The 14,278-nt window shown below is 41.4% G+C and overlaps 1 protein-coding gene across 6 annotated transcripts in view; it reads right to left on the reverse strand.

Annotated features, from left to right (window-relative positions):
• Window positions 1-14,278, reverse strand: part of PEAK1 (pseudopodium enriched atypical kinase 1) — a 110,096-nt gene that overhangs the window by 55,701 nt on the left and 40,117 nt on the right. For all 6 annotated transcript variants that reach the window (XM_039557937.1, XM_039557938.1, XM_039557941.1 and 3 more), the window contains one exon: window positions 6,427-6,575. The gene's annotated coding sequence lies outside the window, so the exon portion shown is untranslated. The remainder of the gene's footprint in view (window positions 1-6,426; window positions 6,576-14,278) is intronic.

The following is a 14,278-nucleotide window of genomic DNA, read 5'->3' on the forward strand; positions in this document are numbered from 1 at the left end:
TCAGCCAGACTGTCACGGATGTTAATGAGATTTATCTGCACAGTCTCTCTCACTATCTGCCCCCTTTCATTCCTTGACATACAAGTGCTTTTATGTTGCAGGAAATGAGGACAACAGAAAGCTGCAGATCCCATGAATGTAAAAATTGTCTTGAAGGCATGGAACAATCCAGCCCTAATTACAGCCAGCTGGAGCCTGCTCTCTTTGCACTGATACTTAGATAATTAACTGAATACTGACTGATGCAAGACTCAAGTATGTCACTACCACTCAGATATTCAAGGTTAATTTTTGTATCCATCACCAATATCAAGTGTAATGGATATTATCAGCTAAACTCTTGAAAATCAGTAACACAGAGTCATAGTCAGGCACGGATTATTTCTCCTTCAATGAGCTTGGTGCCATCTTTCTTTAGCTGCATGTCTTTTTCATTAACAAGGCAACCTCATAAATTTTGATTTATTCAACACCTGTAAATTCACTCACTTAAAGCCCTAAACTTAAATACACTGAAACAACACTGATGTAATAAAATAAATCCCAAACTGTCCCAGTGGGCATTACTGGAGTAATACCTGTTTATTTCTCATAGTATGGCATCTTTAAATTGGTGGGTGTGTGTATCCTCCTCAGTAAGCTTTACATGGATGTTGAAAGCAAACAGTACTATGCCAAAAATCAAACACCCTTATTTGACTGTCAGTGCATATATCTGAAACTATTACAGGCGAGGACAGCAGAGAGAGTGCTCAAGAAGTCTGAAATGTCCGTAAGTCAGAACTGTTGATGCACTTATCCTCCCGCATGCAACAATGCATGTTTAAATTGTGAGGTACCTGAACTGTGCTTTCAGCAGAAAACCTGAAAGAGGAAGTCAGTACCAACAAGAGAAAGTTGTGTGTCTTAGTTCCACTTTCAGCAGTGCTTTCCCTGAAAACAGGGATTTTTGGACAGATCCAATCCCTCTGACTGGTTTACAGCTGCACTGATAGGAGAAAACACGGTGTCACTGCTTGTTACCAAGTGGTACTTTTATTTTTAGTTGCTAATTCAAGAAATCACTGTGAAAAATTTGAAGTATTTTAACCTGGTAGAGATGTTCATAAGAACAGCAATACAGCACAGTAAAGGCACAATAAAAGAGAAACATAACTAATCAGTAATTGTTGGATCTTGGGTAGGGCTATACAGCAGATAACCAACATGCATCTCAGCTGCCAGCAGTGCTCTCAAAATATCTGGGTGGGGAGGCAGGAATCTAAAGAATCCGGAATAGGGATTCTTTTTATTTTGTATTTTATTTGTCCTTGCACCTTCTTATCTAGTAATGGAAAAATAAACAATCCCAGTTATGTTTGCACATGGCCTACCACACTCCTTCAGTAGGAAAAGTCTGAATTTTGTGAAGTATCTTTGGAATGCCACTGTAATATAAATCACAAAGCACTGCCACCACAGTGCAAGTTAAAGTGTAACCTGCAGTTTTCCCCAAGAGAATACACAGAATTTATATCACCAGAAATGGAAAGCAACAGAACAAAAATAAAAGCTTAGCAAAGAAAGTAGGTTAACTCATAGAAAGAATGATCCATAAGACAAGGCTGAAAAAGAAAGCAAGGCAGGTATTTTTGGAAATATTTTGAAGTCTCTTTAAAGCCCTGCCTATTTGCCTGTGAAGTATTTCTGCTTAAAATATAGATATGCTAATGTTCATATTTAAGATAGAGATGATTGGGCTCAAAGAACGCCTGCTTTGGAAGAACAAAGGAAGAAAGACTGTGCACCATCAGCAGTTGGTTCTGAGTGCATTTTCTGAGTTATCCTGGGGAGAGTGAAGGAATCACAGAATCGTTAGGGTTGAAGGGGTCTCTGGAGGTCATCTAGTCCAACTCCAGGGAAATGGATGTTTGAGAGGAAAAGTTGCATTCTGGATAAATTGAAGAAACCTTCTGAATCTGAGAAGCCTTCAAAACTCCAATTATTTTGTGTTAAAGGGGGCATAAGAAGTGTTGCTGCAGCAACTCGCTGTATGAGGTGGGTGCTGTAGTACCCAAGGAAATCCAACACCGCCCAGAACCTGGGGACAGTGGGACTACCTGCACGGAAATGATTATTGCCTGCATCAGGTTCAAGTGTTGATTATATTTTTCACCTAGAAGTTCATAGTTTTCTTAATTAGCAGGATCTGAACTGTATGCAGGTTTTGGCTGTGGGGTTTTTTTTTTTGGGGGGGGTGGGGGGGGGGTGGTTTGTTTGGAAGAATGGGAATGTGTTTCTTGCCAAGGCCACATCACATAATAACAGACTAGAGAAAAATGAAAGGACCCAGTATAAAAAATACAATGTAATTATCACCAACTGAGCAACTGATAAAAGAAATGACAGAGTAAAATACACAAGTTGCACATGATGGAAATTCAGGGAGAGTGAATTTGTTACAAAAATGGAGCAAATGAAAAGAGGAGACCTCACCATAAGCAAAACCTCTCACCTCCCAATCACTGAAAATTCCCTACTCCTGCAGTAAGCAACTGCCATCCCATCACAAAAGGAGCTACAAGACACCCAGCAGCAGAGCTGCTTGGATGTAACTTACAGGAGCATGTCCAAAATGAAGAGCGGGAGCCTCACACACTTAGAAGACGATTTTTCCATTCTGTCCTGTTTAGTTGAAATTTCCAGCCATCACACCAGCATGAGTTCAGCAAACACAGCATCAGCTGCCTTCTATCAGCTAAACTGACAAGGACAGTATTTTTAACATACCTGTGATGGGCAGATTTCAGAGATAAGTCTAAGTGAAAACAGAGACTATCACAAGCATGAAAAATCTGAACTGCCCTCTGGAAAGAAGTGCATATAGGGACACGGAATAAATATTATTAAATTATTATTGCTTAGTCTGTCAATGTTTCCATTTTGAATCAGCCTTCAGCCATCAAAACCTCAGCTGGAGAAGTCTGGTTGAACCTGACAAATGAACAAGGCAGGTCTCAGGAAGAAAGAAGTCTTTTTTCCTTACCCCGCAACCCAAACACATCCAGACTTCAGTATCAGCTTTTTTTGAGATAAATATCCTCAATTTTGCATCTTTCTTTTGTACACATATAAGTGCAGCTAAAATGCTCCCCTATCTGTTCCCTGTTTTAGCACTCTAATTCTTTGATTCCTGCAACCCTGACAGGGAAGGCAGCTGGCCTGTTCCTCACAGGGAGCACACACAGCACAGTCCTCTGTGCCCAGTGCTTCTCCAAACTACAAGCACACAGAAATTGATACAGCAGTTGGAGTCTGGAAAACTGTTCAGGAATGCACAAAGGAAATGCACTATAGAAATGTAAGATCATCAAAAGAATGTTATTATGGTTATTATCCTAAAGAACCATCTAAGCCAGTAGCCCCTCCCTGCCCCTGCAGATACCTCGCTTTATCTACTGCTCCCATAGATCACAACAGGCTCCTCTTCAGTGCCAGTATTTTCTGCTCCTTCCTTGTTCTATGTGCCAAGCCAAAGAGAGGCAACAAAGGCTGGTGTTGTTCCTGGAAAAAAAGGGGTTCTGCAGGAGTCAGTGGGCAGTTTCCTTTCATGCACACACAGGATCGTGTTCTGTATGGTGAGGCAACCTATGCAAACACGTTCCTGGTGCGATGTCTTTTCAATGGAAAGCATCCCACGGAATGTGTGTGGGTCTTGCACGTGGGACACGAGCCTGAGAAGGGTTTCAGAAGAATCCTCTGTGATGGCAACTTGCTGTGTGGCTGCAGAGCCAGGCAGGCTGAGGTGTGTTAGCTGCCCACAACCTCCCATTGTCCCTGGGAAGGTGGCGACTTCCTCTTCATAGAATCTTTCCCCTTATTTTGCTCTTCCTTCCTGATGATAAATGCATTTTCTATTATTCCAACCAATTCAACATTACTTTTAGAAATTTTATCACTCATTCAGATTTCAGTCAGTGAGTCAAGCGGAAAAAATGTATTCTCAAGCTGAGAGAAAACCCTCCCATTCAAAATCCCCGAGCCAAGAGCACCTCCCAGGCAACATCCTCCAGCTGTTCTCAGAAACAGAAAGAATATGTGCACTCAGTCAGTTCCCACCTAGACCACTCCAGAGCATCTCCAGCAGGAAGGAGATCTATCTGCCCAAAGCAGAAACCCGTGGCTCTTCCCAGGCTACCCAGCTCACCCAGCACTTCCCTCAACTACAAAAACCCCTTCGTGTTCAGCTGATTAACATCTTCCTGTGCCAGCAGGAGAATCTATCCCATAGCATTGTTCTCCCTGTTCCTGGGTCTCTGATTGTCACTTTTATCAGCTAAATAATAGTAATTTGAAGGCAGAAACAATTATGGGAACCTGTTTCCTCAGCTGAAGCCCTTGTCCCCAGCAAATTTACAGTTGGTGCTGTTTTGTCAAAGGCTGGATGCATGAAGAAGTTGCTCTGCCAGGCAGGGATGTACAAGGAACAAACAAAACATCACTTTCCAATTTTTTAGAAATGTTTCCTCTAAAACAACAGTGGTTACAATCTGTTTGTATCTTCTCCTGACCTGCTGCATACAGACAAGCCAAAGTGGTGCATTTTCCTTAGTAAGAATGGGCAAGAGTTTGTGACTAGGACTGCTTTTTAACTTGTGCTGCTCATATTTCTAGCTCTAAAGTGGCCTACAGAAACCCCAAATCCCACTGAAGTGCTCCAGCTCCAAAACTTTCGCAAAACAGACATGAGAGCTGGAACTGTCTTTTTCTTGTTCTCATTAGACACATGAGTGAATCAGATCTAAGGATCTGTGCACACCTTCAAAGAGAAAGGACTGCAGGACTGCAGGGAACAACAGAGAAAAGGCATTAACAAGAGCACAGTAAATCTGAAAACTTGAAAGAAGAAAAACATTTTTCTTTTAAGTTCTTTTTGAGCTTCATTTGTCACCACTGCAGACAGATGGAATCTGCAAGCCCTCCCTTCCTGCCAATGCAGCAGAAGACACTGACACAATATAGAAACAACTCTGGCAATAAACCAGACAACTCCTAAAGATGGGAACTCTGTGAGGGAAGAACCTGGCAGCCTTCTGAACACCTGATGCACTGGCTGAGCTCTAAGTTCTTGGTAGTGCTGGCCTGAGTGTGCTCTCACAAGAGACACAGAAGCCTTACTGTGGATTACAGACAGAACTGTGCCATTATTCTGCCCATTTTCTGAAATCCCACCCTTAACCTCACAGAAATTAGGACAAAATCCTTCTGGGGCACTGACTGTTCTCCCATTGAAGTTCTAACGCAGCCTACGATACGGGGGTGGAATGAATATCTTACCTGGACTGGTAAATAAGAACAGGTATATTTGTAAGGTTCAGAAATGCAGGTCTAATTTTTCTACCATTGGTCATATAGAACTACTGTCAGATCTGTTCACTCTCCCTCTAAAACACAGAGGGTAGAATAAGAAAGAAGCATTTCTAACAAAATCACAACATGTAACAGATTTCCTTTGTTTTATTCATGGCAAATGAAAGAAATGTGGTGAGATGCTGTTTTTCATAGATGCAGTTACGTTACAGTTTTCAAACTAAGGCAGGTTCTATTCTGCTGGGGTTCTGTGAGGCTTTGAGGAGAGCATGAACACCTTTCACTCTCCTGTCTCAAAAGACATGGAAACATCATCTTGATGTGGTACCAAAGATGTGGTAATTCCCCTCTACCCTTCTTAAAGCTTCTGTTTTTAGTGGCCAGTTCTACATTGTTACAGAGGCACAGAGCCCAAAATGGGATAGCAAGAAAGAGCTGGGGGTCTTTCTGCTCCCAATTTAACTTTGAAAAGTAGCACAGTTTTGTATTCCTGACTAGTAAACTGACCCTAGGAAGACAGGCATAAAAGTATTTCAGATGTTTAATACCCAGTTATGAATGGCAGAGAAAAAGATAAGCAAATAAGAACAGCAAAGAAAAGAAGAAAATGGAAAAAGATTTTTGAGGAAATACTCAATGTCAGCAGAAACAAACAAACTTCCTAGTGTGCCATGTAAGTGTGTCTTCCCACATGTTTCAGGAGTCACATGAAGTACTTAAAATGTAACAAAAAACAGGGACAACAACAGCTTCTACAACCTGTTCCAAACTGCAGTTTGCTGGGCATTGGGTAGGAAGACAGTCAGTAGTGGAGAAACAACAAAATCTCTTTTTGTTTTTCAAAGATGAAGAGATGGGATGAACCCACTGGAAGAAATTTCAACTACTGAATAAAGCACCAGATACTAAAATTCCAACTTTTTGCTAATGAATGAAGCTCACAAAATCGTATGTTTGGCTCTTGTAAGATTTCTCTATTTAAACTCTGGTAGTAGTCAAACAATATCCTCTATAATCAATACAAATTATCCTATGGTATCGTATTGGAAATAAAAAGATGACAGAAAAACGAGTTACCGCTTAAGTCCGAGGCATTGAATTCATTCTCATGTCAATGGCTGGCTTGGCTTCACCTCCTGCTGAAAATTTCAAAACTTCCCACTTCTCCAGACAAATTCTCTTCACCCCCTTCTCTTCATGACTGCCGGTCAGGGCAGCAACATTTTCTGTGAAAGACAGACAAGAAGGTTATTTCAAATCGAATTTATTGTAAATTTTCCTTCTTGAGTGACCTTCTGATCTCTTAAATGCTATGAGAGCTGTGCAAAAAGACACCTGAATTCTCTTCAGAATTCTGTCTGCATAGCTGGCACCCCAGACTTTTGTCCTCGTCCTCAACATTCCCATTTCTTTTCCATTCCCCAGGAGGACACTGCTGCAGCCTTCCTTTAGTTTTATCTGCCCAACAGCCAAGCTGCAGCTTTGCAATGATAATGGGCTGGAGGCACAGGCTGAGGAACAGCCTGTAGAACCAACTGGAAGAATTAAGGACTTTTCCTAGGAAAAGGAGCAGAGCTCTTTAGAGTTATTCAAGGAGACAGCACTGTCCAGTTCTTCTGGGGTTTTGCTTGTGGGGTTGTTTTTTTCCCTCCTCTGGTATTCTGCTTCTTGGGACTTCAAGTGTGAACACATTTGTGGGTGACAAAGTTGGCAGAAAGAAAGCAAACACAAATTATTTGTATAACGGAAGCCACAAATAACAAGGAGCAAAGCACTTAAACTTCTGTGCAAAGCAAACACAGCCTGGTGAGGGCACAGACTGAGCAGCACAACCAAAACGCCTTGACAATGATAATCACCACAAAAGGACTTTTTAGGACATTTGAAAGGAAGATACTGAAATAGCCCTGCAGATGAGTAGCAACAAGTGAGATGAATAAGAACCATCCTAACAGAAAACACACATCATGTGCTTGGAAACGGACTGAATGAGAAGGGTGAATACCCTAGAAATGAAGGCAGGGAAGGGAATAGCCACTAAATTAGACTTCAACTTGTGGCTCATTGTCTAAATGGAGATATTAGAGATGAGTCAAAAGCTTACTCTGGACAGAGAAGATTGAATCTTCTCCTAACCCAGGTGTTACCAACCAATTTGCTTTTGCAGATGGGATTAGCCAGAAATAGGATGCAGGAGAAGAGAAGGAATGAGAATGGAGCCCTGCAAAGCCTCCAGAAAGAATGTGGAGAGAACACCACAGTCCCTAGCAGTTTTAAAAACCTCACAGAGAAGCAGAATTTTTTTTTGCATATTATCAAGTTCTTTGAAATAAGAGAAATAGCCCTGAAGAAAAGAGAAATCAACCAACACTTCATGGCATGGAATGGCTGCACTGAAAGATTCTTTAAAGTCTCTACATAAGGAGATGTGTTTGTGTAAAATTTTAACCCCTTCCAAAAGTTTGAGGTGGCCCCGGCTCCAACAGCCTGCAGTGCCTGTTCCCAAACTGCGGGCACCTCTGGGCACGTCTCTGTAGGGAACAACAAACCAGGAATACATTGCCAGTGTGTATCTATAGAATAAAATACCAACAGTCACACTCATTTTTTAATTTTAGCTGCATGCAGGCATTTATACTTAGTCCTAAAATTCTGCAGGCTTTGCCCAGCAAAGGGCTCTGCTTGCCATTTGCCTTTGCTTGTGGAGCTGCACTCCAACAGCTCTGGCACAGCTGGAGATAGCAGAGATTCACTGCCACAGCTGTATATAAATCTGGTGTTCCTGTGGCTCGTGAGGACCACTGAGGTGTTTTATAGGTGCCACAGAAAGCATTTTATCTCCAACATCATATTGCACATTAAATGGTAGCTAAGGCAACAGGTGGTACAGAGATTACAGATACAGTTGTCATTGTGCTCACAAGCAGCACAGGGACTTAAAAAACACAATCTACCACTCTAAAAGAAAAGACTCAAAGCACTCCATATTCACTTCTGTTCCAGTGCCCAGTACTACAGATGAATTTAAAACATTTTAAGTTAATTGATAGAGATGATGTGCAATCCTTTTTAGCTGCCGTTCTAAAGAGGCAATTAACATGGATGGAGTAAATGAAGCTGCAGATGAGTCCCTGTCCGTTTTCCCCTTGGCTTTCCGCAGAGGCTCAGGCAGGAGAAGCTCCGGATGAAAAGAGCTGCCCCGTGACTCGGTCCCTCCGCGCTGTCCTCGCAGCACAAAGGGCGAGGAATGCTGAACCAATGAATCACAGGCCACTGCTGCAAACATCCCGAGCCGCAGCAACTGCCAAGGCTGGGAGCAGCTCCCTGTCCTGTCAGTCTGAGCGACAGCCAGGGATAAAGGGGCACCTCTTCACAAGATTAGGAACAGGAAGACTGTTCCAAACCCCACCATCTGAATTATGGTTGCTGACTGTGTAAGGAGGCAAAAACGGAAGCAAATCCACAAGGAAACAAAGCATCATTTGGGAAAGGTTTCTCCTATTCGTGTTGGTTGCAAGTGAACTCTTCCCGAGCTGTAAACAACTGGTGATGCTTTAGCATTCAGTACATGGCCTGATTTTATCATAAAACCCCCTCTTTGCCTTCAGCTGGCTGTTAGATTTGCCAAGCTGGTAGGATTCTGGCAACACTTGTGCTGTTTAATGTCTCAGCATGTTGTATCTTGGACACGAACCCCTGCAAAAATACTTAATTATAAATATTCATGTTCGTTATCCTTTTTGCATGATACAGTAAAGAGAGGGGGAACAGATTTTTTTCCAAATCGACTGAATCAGCAAAGCATGACAACATCACACGGTCAATATCCACGACAAAGCATTCCATTAAACCACGGGATCCCCTTCAGTGGAATTCCACAGGCTCCCCACACACCGTGTGCATGACAGCTTTGCCGAAGAGGCTGCAGGGATCACCTGGCACAGAAAACACTGCACACAGGAATTCCCAGGCCCCCCGGGCAGCGTGAGGACACTGCTCTGGGGTTGTTGCTGAGCTCTGGAGACGCCACTCAGGTGGTGGCATTTTGAGGTGGCATTACCCATTGACCAGGCAGTGGAGAGATGTGCTCTGTTTTCAAAGTAGTAACTTCTTCGCTTCAAAACTGGGCAAAGAAATGCTGCACACAGAATATATCCACTCTTGAAGGAGATAGGGAAAGGGAATGCATCAGTACAGGGAATGTGCAGCCCTTGACAGATATGTTTTTAATACAAATTCATAGAGGTACACAAGAGACTCCAAGAAAGTTTAGAAGTAAAAACTTCTTATACTTTTAAAAATATTAAATACATGATGACTGTTTAAAATAGAACTGATTCATGGGGAGAAAGGAAGTACTTAATGACTTGCTCATGCTTAAGGACTCTTCAATAAAACAAGTAAGTATCTGTTACTCATGTGTTTGAAGGATTTGCTACTCCCGAACTACTGATTTGAAAAGCTTTTGACACAGCAAGATGAAGACACATCCCAAGGGCTGCTGTGTAAGCTGAAAGCCTGTGAGCTCTCAAACACTCTTCCTTTCATTGAAGGAGGGACAGATTAGCAGGATGAAGAAAAAAATAAAGATTTAATTGTTTTGGCTTTGGAAATGAGGTGTCAGTAAGATTTTCTGGCCTGAAGAACCACCAAAGAACCCCAAATTATCATGTCAAGAAGTAGTGATTGAATTTGAGACCATCAGAGACTATCCAGGCCCTCAGCCGCATCTCTCCTACTGCAATTGCCGGCCTAATATTACAGACCTAATACCACTCAGTAAGAGGAGAAAATTAGCAGAAAAGACAGAAATTACTACTAGTCACCCTTCATCCTTATGAATGAATCATGTACTACAAACTTCAAACACAGGGTTTATCAAGGCTTGGCCAAAATGGACTTTTGGCTATGGGATAGCAGGCAGGAACAATGAAGCAACACAAGCCTCTGCTCCATTTTTACTGCTTTGTGCTCTTAACAAGCACAATTTCTTCTTTCAACATCTACTGAAAACCTTGACTTTTAATGGTATTTCACATTCACAAAAATCCTATGAATATTTGAATGTGGCTTTCCAGAGGAGGGCTCTTGGCACAGCAACACAAGCTCAGGTAGCAGCATGGACACAGGGGTACAGGGAGAAGAAAAAGCTGGCAGTGCAGTAGCAACAGGAAAAACTGAGAGCAGCAATAAACTGTCCCCAATCCCAAACCCTCACATGGCTGTTTATGCGACTGTCTTTCACAAACTAATGCCAAAACTTGCACTGGGATTACAGTTTGCATTTCAACCCATTCTCCCCCACCCCCGTTTGCTGTTTGCCCAGTTTTACTAGAACCATCTGCAAGATCCTCCCCTTCCAGTTTCTTGTGTTGGTTAATCTGGCAGCTGCACTTTCTCATCTATTCAAAAAAATCTTTGTTTCAAAGTTGTTGAGACAGAAGGTCTTTGACAGGCTAAAAATTATCTTGAAAATCAACACAGAAACCACATCATATGCTGCTGTGCTTTACAGATTGAAGGGGAAGAATGGAAGCTGGAGAATATATATGTATTTTTAATGGAAAGATAAATGAGGGTTTTGGGGATCAAGAAAAATTTTACCAATTTGATTTATCTGACAAAAGCCACAATTTACTGAAGTACTGCAAGTTGCCACTGCAGAAGAGTTTCAGGCTCACTGCATTCAGAAATGCAGAGAAGTATTTCCTTACAGCAGCTCTTGGCAAAAGATAAGCAAGGGGAGTGCTAAGGAAAGGAGGAATGTTGGTTAAGTAGTAGAGTTTGTATCATGTTTAAAGAAAGTCATTCAAATATTACAAGTTTTTGAATATAACGTGCTTGCAATCCCCTTCGTTAGCCTGTGCATGGTGCTGCTTAAGTTTCCATCTTTCTCTGTAACCCTCCTGAAAGATCTTGGTTCCCTTCTGTGTACAGATAGCCCTACTGTCACCAAGCTGTCCATCCCCATGGGACAGCTCCTGCTGCAGCACAGGGCAGGGTACATCAGCACTGCTGAAAAATGGCACAAATCCTGGGCCTTTAACTGGTTCCGATATTTTTCTTCTCCAAATTGTTTCTGCAGAAGCGTTCACCTTGTTGCACAAGAATGGACCAACCTTCGCTTTTGGAGATTAACAGAGAATTCTCTTCCAGATTTCTCCAAATGATCTCTTAAAACATTTCTAATAAAGAAAATTCGCTTCAAGTATGAACACAAAATACTTAAGGAACATTACTCCTACTGTCCAGTTTAGATTAGCACCAACAATTTCTTTCTTTGTTATGTTGCTGCTATTTAAAAGGTAACAAATAACTACAGACAACATTGAACTGCCACCAAATAATGTTTGTACATGTGCAAATCTGAAGAATCTGTGACATGAACTGAATGATTTAAAATCTCCCCAGAGTTCCAGCAATGCTGGAAATAACTTTCTCCACATATGCACATGAACTGCCTTCAACTATCAATCACATCCAAGCCCTGCTGTCATCTCCCATGACCTTTCTGATTCTGTTTTATACAACCTCCAGCCCACATCTTCCCTAAGCAAATTCCTAATTCCTTGTTTAACTAAACAAGACCATTTAAAGTTTCTCAAGCACTCTGACAAGACTTCTACAGCTTCTACATTGGGATATGCCATTTTCTTCCCACACTTCCCTTTCAATCCTAATAGACCATTTTAAATAAAAGTATTAAGCAGGATTTCAAAATTGCCATGAACAAATTGGCTTATCTTCTCCCTTGAACTTTATCATATAACACAGACAAATTAAAGTGGTTTTAGTTGCACAGGTTGTAGAAAAAGAGATGCAAATGTAATAATTTGAGTTGACAGATCATGCAAGGCAGACTTTAAAAGTATTTTCAGAAGCACTGGAAACAGCATGATCATAATCTAACTTTATATGCAAATAAAAAATTAAAAACAATGCAGACCTGAAAATATTTAAAGAAAATCCATATATTTCAATGAATTGTATAAAAAAAGTAGATCTGCTCTTGAAAAAGTGTCCTGGAATCTCACAGGAGAATTAATGGAGTAACCACAGAGTTTGTGCATCAGCGATCAACTAGCAGGAGAGATTTTTATTGAAACACTTAACAACACTTTTGCATATACTTCACTCCAGTGACTAGAAATTTTGATAAAAATATTACATCTTGTGAAAGTAAGAAAACTGAACAAAACCGAAGTCTGAGAGAACAAGTTTGAAATTTCTCTTCCCACCCTCCAATGTATTGCAAAAAAAAAAAAAAAAAAAAAAAAAAAAAAAAAAAAAAAAGATGAATAATCTCTTCCAAATCGTCTTTCCCAGTCACTTTTGATCTTTACAGAATATATACATTTATATAAGCCAGAAACAACCACAAAAGCAATTTCAAACCCCCATCTCCATGCATATCCCTATTTCAAGGTATCATGAATATATTAAGCTAAAACTGCAAACAAAGGAATGCTTGGGATCATAAAAAAATATTTACACCCTGCTGTAAATGCTATTTTTCTTGCTCTTGAATGCATGATGTCGATTCCCTGGTTTCCATTCAAAAATAAAGCTGTGAAATGGCAGTGGATTTCCTGCTCCAAGTCCAGGCCTACATCCAAACAAGCCTGACACTAAAACTGTGGCTGCCAGCCTCAAATATTCGCCCCCACAGGAACAAACATTAACAGATATACAACAGAGGTTATCAGAAAATCGTACTGATTTGGGATTAGAGGAAAAAGTGACAGATTGAATGTGTGCATGGCATTCTCCTCATGAAATCTGTTCCTATAAAATGAAGTTCCTGAGAGCAGAGGCTGTTGTGAGCCGCTGAACAGTTTAATGCCATGGACAAAGGCAAATCAAGAGGCCCCAGCATCAGCGGGACTGCAAACTTCTGCACAGCTGCAATAAGAGCCCCAAGATAAGCTCAACACGAATGCCACCCCTCCTGCCTGGGCACACCACTTACCAAAGGGCAGGGGGTCAATGCAGCCTCTGCAGCCCCTGTAACTTGGGGGGATGCCATGAGGCTGCACCCCTGTCCTGGCATTCACCCACAGCTTGTTCTTTCCTGGGCTAAGGCAGAGGATCCATCTCTTGACCCTCAATTCTGTACTCTCAATTATGAGCAATGACCTCGATGGCTCTGTCAGAACAATCCTGCCATTTCCCTGGCTTGCCAAACACCACCCCTGCTAAAACACAAGTATCTAGCCCAGGAAGCCAACTCAGCTTGAACACAAACCATCGCTGGAGTCCAGAGCCAGCATGTCCCGGGAGAGAGGGCTCACGGCCGCAGGCAGAGTGGGAACAGCATCCCAGACAAAGCTGGAAAATTCCAGAGATGTGTGGCACTGAGCTCTTCCCACAGCTACAGCCAGACAAAGACAACTTACTTCAGCAGGAAGCTGCAGAGAAATGCTTTAGCTGAATTCTTCTCATCGCTCAAGTCAGAAATGCAATCTTTACTTAAATGTTAAGCCATATACATGGGCCATTAGTCAAAGTTCCTTTTTTTTTTTTTTAATAGTTTTACCAGGTTTGACATTTTGTAATGCTATTATTTTAAGTCTGGTCTGGACTAGAATTCACGTATTAGGAAAATGATTTTCAAAAGACTGTGCTAAAATATCTCCCACATATTGCTATCATTTGTCAAAGTTTTGCTTAAAAGCAGGTATTAAGATAAACGAAATGGATCAAAAATGGAATACTTCCAGGAACATAAATGATGGTTAAATTAAGCTTGTGACAAGAGCCAATCCACACATTTTGACTTCTCAATGAAGTACCATTTGACCTTGCAATGAAAAAGGCACTCATATACTATGTAAATCTAAAGGAAGAAACTACATCAGAAAGCAAACTGAACTGGTTGAAATAGCCAGAAGGCAAAAAAAGGCAACAAGTGGTGAAGGTGAGAGAGAAC

This window comes from Corvus cornix, chromosome 10, assembly GCF_000738735.6.
Source record: "Corvus cornix cornix isolate S_Up_H32 chromosome 10, ASM73873v5, whole genome shotgun sequence".
Lineage (NCBI taxonomy): Eukaryota > Metazoa > Chordata > Aves > Passeriformes > Corvidae > Corvus > Corvus cornix.